This window comes from Lactuca serriola, chromosome 4, assembly GCF_051521515.1.
Source record: "Lactuca serriola cultivar US96UC23 chromosome 4, Lser_US96UC23_V15, whole genome shotgun sequence".
Taxonomy (NCBI): domain Eukaryota; kingdom Viridiplantae; phylum Streptophyta; class Magnoliopsida; order Asterales; family Asteraceae; genus Lactuca; species Lactuca serriola.
In genome coordinates this window covers 340982796-340990456 of record NC_136411.1, presented here as the reverse complement: position 1 = coordinate 340990456, position 7661 = coordinate 340982796, and the positions used below count along the sequence as shown (strand labels likewise).

At 31.7% G+C, this 7661-nt stretch overlaps 1 non-coding gene across 1 annotated transcript; it reads left to right on the top strand.

Annotated features, from left to right (window-relative positions):
* The first annotated feature begins 5633 nt into the window (after positions 1-5633).
* Positions 5634-5707, top strand: TRNAT-AGU (transfer RNA threonine (anticodon AGU)). Its single transcript has one exon. It is a non-coding gene; the product is annotated as a tRNA-Thr (tRNA).
* The last annotated feature ends 1954 nt before the right edge of the window (positions 5708-7661 follow it).

Here is a 7661-nt window from a genome sequence, read left to right as displayed (position 1 = left end):
TCATGCCTTCTCCAACGTTGTAGAGTTCCCTCATCCTCATCCACATGTTGATCGGGACTTAATCGATTTCTATCTGAAGGCTGCTCAACCTCAGTATCAGACTTGGAGCGCTCAGAAGATTATCAACGTTCGGGTCTTGAAGCCGTATACTGAAGGGAACTTCATTAACATTCGGTTCAAGGTACTTCGGGGATCTGCCAAAACCGAACATGCCATTTCCCTTGCAGATCTTCCAAACCTCAATCCCTATGATTGGATTATCTTGCACAACATCCTTCTCACCAACGAAGCTGAATATGGTCCGATCATCGACCATCTCAAGAGGATGCTAGTGTGCTACATCATGGAAGTTGCACTGATGGATCAGGAGATAGCAAGCGTATTTAAGAAGAAACCAAAAATATCTCCTGTTGGCTCAGCCAGTGATCTGAACCAAATGCAGATGGGTAGAATTGACTCAAGAAGGAATTCAGTCATGTTCACCAGAAACGAAGGACAAAAATGTCTTTTCGCCTTGGCTGACAAGCACCTTTACACCACTGCCTGCTTAGAGCATGTTTTGGGGATCATCCACAGATGCAAGCAAAACTCAGTGGATGATGTCAAGTACTTCGATGACATGATACAATGGTACATTCGGTTCAGACAGACTATTCTCGCTCTTATCACACGTCTGTTTGATACTGTAAAGAAGACACCCGCTGCTGGCCTAAGCAAGAAGAAGAAGTAGTCTCGCTCCAACTTGACACAAAGGGGGAGATTGTTGGGTCGTGTTTTGTATTAAGTGTTGCGTCTATTGGGCTCGTTAGCTAGTCCGTTTTTGTATCTCCGGTATGGGCCATTCCATCCGTGAGTATAGTAGGGTTTATTATAAATATAGGTGCTTGCATGCATCTTAGGTTAACAAAAGTAACAATAGATCAGAGCATTATTCAGAAGTTTTAATTATCGTTCTTGTAACCCTAAATCCTCTACAGCGGAAGTTCTTAGTCGAGCTCTGCTGAGGATTGTTTGAATTAATCATTCGACACATTGTGATTCAATCTTGTCTTGTTTATTGTTTTATGTTCTTTGCACTACCTGTTACAAAGATCTAATCGATCTTCAAGTTTATTTAATAACTTATCACATTTCAATGTTAGAATTAAGGTAGTCTAATCAGAATAATATACACTATTATAGAATCACATCATGTAATAACATATCACTGATGGTATGTATCCAATAGATATAATTAGAACAATATAAATTCTTATGAAATTAGCCATAAAATAACCCATTGTTAACATATACTACCTTTATAAGAACCATAATTTATTTAATAGTATCTAATATTTTTTAGTACAACCTATTTGTTTCTTACAGGTTAACAAGATCATATTTAAACAAAAGTGTGGCAAAATGCATCTCTAACAATTTGTGTTTAAAGAAAATTACATATTTTAACAAAACGAAGGTAAATTTAATAAGATTAGTCAATATTGAATTGTTTTACTCCAATTCTAACTCATATTTTGGAAGTATACTCATTCTTAAATAGGAGTTTATTTATGGGAAGGAAGGGGTGATACATCAGAATCTTTATTCATTCAGGACTTTCATCAAACAGGTAGAATGCATGTATAGTTTAAGAGAATTTTCTCAAGAACAATAATTGATTTCAATCAATCAATATGATGTTTGATTGCTGAAATCACAAATCATACATATATGAATTGGAGAAATCACTAGTAGCTTAATGATTCAATCAATTCATGTTACAAGGTTAACAATTGAACATGTTACATGCAAGTAATAATGAAAGCGATGAAAATACAAGAAAGAAAACTCAAACCTTGATCAATTGATGAAATCGTGATGTAGAATACAAATCACAGTTTGAAAGATCGTTAGCAATTGTTGAAGATGAAGATAAACATAAATCAACTGAACACTTGAACCTCTACCTTGGATGAAATCGGTCATCATAGAGCTAAAATCATTAACAATCTTGTAATTAATTGTTTGTGTCGATAGATGAACATAAACCTCAATTACTCAGATTATCAATTGCAGATGCAGAAGAATGAAGAACATGAACTCGTGAAACATAGAAATTGCGACTTTAAAAGCTATTATTTAGCATTGTTCGATCAATGTCCAACTCAAACTAATTATCGGTTGAAAGAATAGAAGATTTAAGGAGATAGAAGATCGATCAGATTGAATTGAAGAACAAGGAATGTTGATCCATCGAATATCTTGGTAGAAGAATCAAAGAGATGATTTCATGATGACGTGAAGATAACACTAACATTATATCAGATCTGATCATATTAAATTTTACCTAGGGACTAATCTACCCGTCATTAACTAATCAATTAGATTAATTAGGGTTAATCATGTTTTTTTTATTAGCCACAAGATCAGTTTTAATCAAAGGCCAAGATTTGGTCCCCATGTCTCACAAAATATAGGTGGTCTCAAATGAACCTCTACATATATATATATATATATATATATATATATATATATATATATATAGAGAGAGAGAGAGAGAGAGAGACCAATGTTATTTTGTAAAACAAGGGGACCAAATTCTATCCATTGATCTTTTTTGATCTCATGGTTAAAAAAACTCTGATTAAGCTGCCTAATTAAGTTTGTAGGGACAGTTTAGTTAACGTTTCAATCATAATAATCACCTCTATTTATCTTTCATTCCTCATTCAACATAAAAAGAAGTCGTCATATTCTTCTAATTATTTTCTCAATTGCAACCAAATTAAGCAAATCATCGATAAAAAAAGTATCTCCTTCACAATGAAATCACAACTAAAAGTATGAGATTGAAGAACTTCAATTTTCGATTCTTGATGTCTATTTAGTGATTTTCTGTAATTCATCTTCATCAGCAATCGATCATCAATTGATATCGATTTCAAACATTTTACAAGCTTTGATTTTTACAATCAAATCGGGGATTTCAGTTTAATCATCATCTTAGATGTATTATCAATTGGAGGCTTTGATTTAAGCTATTGATAATCAATTTTCGAGATAATTTTTTTCTGCACATTTGAACACATATTATGTAAAGAGAAGCAAGCAAAAACAACTAATCCTCAAGTCATTGTGCGTTCTTTCTATAGAATTAATGAGGTATGTACATTATTCTTGAGCAAATTCTCTTAAATTATATCACTCCCTCATTCCCACAACTGAAGTCCTCTTTAATAGGTGTATACTCCCAAAATATGATCACAATTAGTGGAAAATAATATAATGTTTAGTGCTCTATTAGCTTCACCATAGTTTTGTTTAAATCTGTTTTTTTTAAACATAAATGTTGGAGATGGAGGCTAAAATTGAGAGCAAACTGTAATCATAAGGTTGCATAAATAGGCCCTAAGACCCTAGACCTACAGTTTTGCACCCAGTTACCACCGCACCGTGAACAATACATGACCATGTCGTGTTTAAATAAATCGTGTGCTCATTAAATGATGTGGGTGTGTCGGGGTGATTATATATCACCACATTATGGTCATCCAAAAATCACTAAAACTTCAAATAATGTTACAATTCGATTGATGATCACTACGCTGTGTGTCTCATTAGAAATAAATAATCCTAAGGGAAATACCTGAAAAAAGTAGATGTTACAATTCGATTGATTATCTCTCTTGTACTGCAAAAAATTGAGTAGTAATTGATGCGGTGGACTATACCCTGATTTGGTACCTTTTGCATTTCAGAAATGAGTTTTTTTCTTGGTATTGTAATAGAGAAAATAAATTTTCTAGAAATTAGGTTTGTTAACTACACCTAAACGATTTGTAATTGGTATTTTTCTTAGGTCTTGCTAGTGTCTTTCTTTTTTGTATATGTTTTCTTTAAAAAATGTAATTTCATTAATTTGTAGTTTTCTGTTCTTAGATCTTTTAATTTAAAAAAATCTATCTTATAATAATAATATGTTCAAAATACATTGTAATTTACATCAACTTAATTTGATGGAATAAACAAAATAATAATAATTCTTAGCATGTATTTATCTAACGTAATTTGATAAAAAAAAATATATTTTTAGACATAAATTTTGATAAAAAGAAATGATATTATCAAACTGCAAATTGGGATTTTTTACATCAAATGATAGATGTTTAAACATTATTGGGATTATGTATAGCAAAAGTGGGATTTCTACAACAACATTAGAGTTATTTAACAGCAAAGTTTAGAATTTTGACATAAAAAATAGATTTTTTTTCCTGAAAGGTAAGGGTCTTTTAATTACAAAATTTGGGTTTTCTTATATCCAAATTGGAATTTTGAAAATATAATCAATTAAAGCATTCCAATTTTTTTTTTAACAAACTGATTGTAACATTGTATTTTTTGGTTTTTTAAATAACCAATTATAATCTTGCATTTTGAACTTTTTAAAAGAAAGTTGGAGTAGAAAGGTTGAAATTATTTAGATCCAAGCGATTGTGTAAGCTGATTAGAGGCTATTTTATGAGATGATCGATATTTGTTTTGCAAGTTTATCAGAAGTACGTTGTTGCCCAAGTTAAGCAGAAGATGTTGTTCGAGCTTACGAGAAGTTATTGACATTAAAACATACTAAAATACCCGAAACTAGAGGGTTTTAAGTGTTGCTGCAAAATCAAAGATTGAGATTTCAGTATACTTAATAGCCACCTGATGGTATAAAGCTTGACATTTTAGTAAACAATATACTGAAATGACCGACACACCAGAGGGTATAAAGTTTGGTTATAGAATCAGATATTGACATTTTAATATATTGAAATACTTGACACATGAGGGTATAAAACTTAACATTTCAGTATATTGAAAGACCATCGGGTGGGTATATAAATTAGCTTAAAAAATCAGAGACTAGGAATTTAATATTCCGAAATACCCGAAATTAAAGGATATAAAATTTGACATTTTAGTAGAATGAAATACCCAATACTAGAGGGTATAATCAACCATTTTTTGCTAGGACGGCCACGAAAATAACAAAAAAATAGAAAGGTAGTATGAAATATTATTTTGAAGTCCTTTTTCCCTGTGTAAATGATGTCACTGTGAAGAAAAAAATGACATTTCAGTAAATTGAAATATCTCTCAACGAGGGATATAACACTAGTTAATATGGTCGGGCCGCCTTTCAAAATATGAATCATGATCCTAAAAATTATTCTTTTAATTTATTTATTTTTTTTATTTTTGATGAGTGAAATTAGTAATGTTTAATAATAGGTAGAAATATTTAAAATGGATCGAAACGTCTGAGAGTCATCTAATATATATTTAGGTACTAGTTTTGTATTAAATATGATATTTAAGATTAAGAGTCATCTAATATATATTTTGGTACTAGTTTGTATTAAATTTGATACATAAGATTAAGAGTCATCTGATATATATTTAGGTACTAGTTTTGTATTAAATTTGATATTTAAGATTAAGAGTCATCTAATTTGGTACTAGTTTTGTATTAAAATTGATATTTAAGATTAAGAGTCATCTAATATATATTTGGTACTAGTTTTGTATTAAATTTGATATTTAAGATTATAAAAATAGAAAATAAAATTGCTTTTAAGTAGCTGGTAGTGAAAAAAAAAAGTCAAATAGCTCTCGTAGCTCAGTTGGTTAGAGCACCTGTTTAGTAAGCGGGAGGTCTTGTGTTCGACTCTCAACGAGAGCATCAATTATTTTTCATAAAGCATTTCATTTTTTCTATCTTTTCTTTCAAAATTCGGCCCCTATACTTCCATGCTCTGCTGCTTTTCAGCCTGGTCCTTCAATTCTTGTACTTTTCAAAATAGGGTCTATGTTGATTATTTTGATTTGACAGATTGTGAAAAAAAACCGACTGAATTGGCTTGGCTGAATAGCCAGTTTGTCAATTTTTTTTTTATTTTAATAAATAATAAAAGGGTATATAACTTATTATGTTAAAAAATAAAAATCATGTTAGTAATGTTACAAAAAAAAATCTAAAAAATTGTTACTTTATAACCTAAAATTAAAGCCTAAAAAATTGTTGCTTTATAACCTAAAATTAAAAAGCCTGTAATATGACATTATATAAAAGAAAATACACATAAAAACCAAAGGGCTTGTAGACCAAGGTATCAGGTGTTTATGGAAAGGTGTTCGTCAGTCAAATGTTAAGGGTTCAAATCTCACTTGAAACGAGACAAGTAGTTTATGAGTAATGTAGAGAGTGTGTTGTGTTTGCCGTTCCTAAAAAAAATACCGCTAAAAGTTTAGGTGTTTTTCGGTTGCCTCTGCTCGTTCATATATTGATGAGTCCTTTCTTATTTCTAGTTTTATCGAGACTCGATGGTTCGTCTTGTTCCTACCAAAATATGTATTTTTGATTGGAGATTGTATTTGGATCGGTTTCCCATTAGGTTCAATCTCTCCAAGAGGGGCCTTGATATTCCTTTGTTATCTTGCCAGATTTGTGACTCTGTTGCGGAGACGGTTAGTCATGTTTTCCTCACTTGCTTGGTTGTTCATGATATTTTGACTCATGTGCTACGTCGGTGAGAGTTACCTTCCATTACTCTCTCTTCTTATGAAGATCGGTTAAATTGGTTCAAGAATCTCCTTCTTCCAAATGGTGTGAAGGATTATTTGGAAGGTGTTTTCTTTGTGATGTGGTGGTGTATTTGGTTGTTTAGGAATTATTTTCACTTTGCGAGGGCTCAACCGAAGAAGGCTCTTTTGTTTGATGACATTGTCACATAAAACATTTTATTGGTGTAACAATAGGCATAGGTTGGTTGATATAATTAGGTAGGTTGGCTGCAAAAGCCTATTTTGGCCATTTCATATTGCTCTCTTGTCTTGTTTTCTTTTATTAGACTTTTTCGTTAGTTTCTTGCTAGCTCTTTCTTTTCATATAACTTTCTTTCTTTGCCATTCAAAAAAAAAGTACCACTAAAATTTATAACTATGATGGCATCGACATCATTGTATAGGGTTTAAGGATTTAATTCAAGGATAGAAAAAACATAAAATTCACAATAAGCAAATGGAGGAGTCAAGAGAGTAAAAACAAAATAATTCAATTTCAATTCCAAAATAAAATAGAAATTTAACGTCCCAAAAATTAAGACCAAAAATTTCAATATTTATATTAAATAAACCATCAACCCAATCCATTCATAAAACCATAGTGAAAATCAAAGTGTGTCAAACAATACCCAAGTACATCAAAGTCATAGAAAACATGGAACAATGTGAAGTATGCAATGCAGTCATTCCGAGCTCTTCCCCTTGGAACTAGAAGTACTTGAAACATAAACTGAAAACTGTAAACAAAAAGTTTAGTGAATTCCTCAAAATACCACATACCATACATATCAAACATATAATGGGCCCCGCCTAGCATCGGGCCCCGCTTGGAACATACCTGTTAGTCATCAGGCTCCGCTCGGTATACATATAAAAATATAATCATATAAACACATGCAATATTCACAAAGATAATAGCATATAGGATAGTCATCGGGCCCCTCCCGGTATACATATCAATACCATACATGCAAGAGTCATGCAGACAACTAGCATCCGAATCATAATAAACCATGGGCTAGCAGTGGTGCTTTCGACACACTAAACATAGTGAGGACACTCACCTCTAGCTT